The following is a 1537-nucleotide window of genomic DNA, read 5'->3' on the forward strand; positions in this document are numbered from 1 at the left end:
GGGGATGAGAGAGATGTAAGCGAGACAGAAGCATCTCCGTGGCAACCCCACCCCCATTGATCCTCCTTAGAACAGAATTAATAAGTCATCACCCATTGCACTAAGTCCAACATTTATGATTGCTCTGAGGGTTAAGCCACACACTGTATTAGCATGTTCTAAATGAATTGGGAGCAGCATTGACTCATATGCAGTGTGTGTTTTAGTCTCAAATGTACTTTTTTCCCCTGTTTGTTTCTGTGTTTTTTTATGTGTGTGTCTGTGTGCTTGTCTGCCTCCCATTCTTCCATCTGGATTCTTTTAATCCCATTCTCTTCCTCTAATCCATCTTCCTCCCACTCTCTCTTTGCCCTCTCCACCCTCCTCTTTCCCCCAATTCTCTCCCCTCCCCTCTCTCTCTCTCTCTCTCTCTCTCTCTCTCTGCCTGTTTGCTGTCTGCATATCGAGGAGCTGTATCTTCCACGAGGTTGTGATTCACTTGGCAGCCACTCGAGATAAACATGTTGTGGTGGACAGACGCCTGGGTCCCGGTCCGGAGGAGCAGGCTGACGTGGGTGGGCCCTGCCCAGGCCCCAGCGTCAGCACGAGCAGCAGCGGGCAGCGCCAGCCACTTGGCCAGATGGTCCGGAGTCGAGCTCTCGCCACTGTTCATCAAATGCACCCGCTCGCTCTGTCTTGCCTCACCATGGCCCCCAGCATCGTGTCACAGTGGAACCAGAGAAAATTAGCACCTAATTATAGGCCCCTCTCTGTGAAGAATGGTACTGGTGGTGTGTGTCAGCCTGTGGAGGCTGGGGTGGTTGACTCACTGTGGGACCGAGGCCTGTAGACCAGGCAGAGGACGTGGAGAACACATGCACAGGGCCATGGAGGAGACACACACATATGCAGGGGAACACACGCAGGCAAAAAGGCTCAAACTCCCGTCTTTCTGGTTGATTTGTGCCTCAGCAGGGTCTCCCCCCACCCCACGAGGATGCCACAACAGAAACCACTTGTGTTCCATCTCTGATCCAACAGGATTAATTACACACACAATAGAAGCTGATGCCTCTGGTTTCTATGCTCCGCAGGCTCCCTTGTGTTAAGGATGGAGTAGTTAATCTTCACTGGGAACAATGGAGATTTGGTGTGTTTGGTGGAGACGTAGATACAGAGGAGAGCTTGACTATGCTGCCATCTTGTGATTGCATCTGGACAAGTACAGGATGTAAATGAGAGGACTGGGAGATTATTCAAATGTTTCATCAGTGCAATGCTAATCAGAGATGTTGAACTGACGTCAAGGGTAAATGAAGGGCTATAGGAGACACACAAATAAAATATTAAAAGCCTTAAGATCTACTATCTTTTAGCTACTGGGAGCCGAGAGACTGTGATCAAGAGAAAACACCCTGACAGCTGCTCAGACGGAACCAGCAGTGGTCAGAAAATAGCTGCATGATGAAACCGTGAAAATCTAAAAAGTAAGAAATGCCTCCCGCCGAACTGGTGAAGGGTCTGCCGGCGCTGCGAGAAATCAAATAAATCCAATCGC

This window comes from Plectropomus leopardus, chromosome 11 (genome assembly GCF_008729295.1).
Source record: "Plectropomus leopardus isolate mb chromosome 11, YSFRI_Pleo_2.0, whole genome shotgun sequence".
NCBI classification, from domain to species: domain Eukaryota; kingdom Metazoa; phylum Chordata; class Actinopteri; order Perciformes; family Serranidae; genus Plectropomus; species Plectropomus leopardus.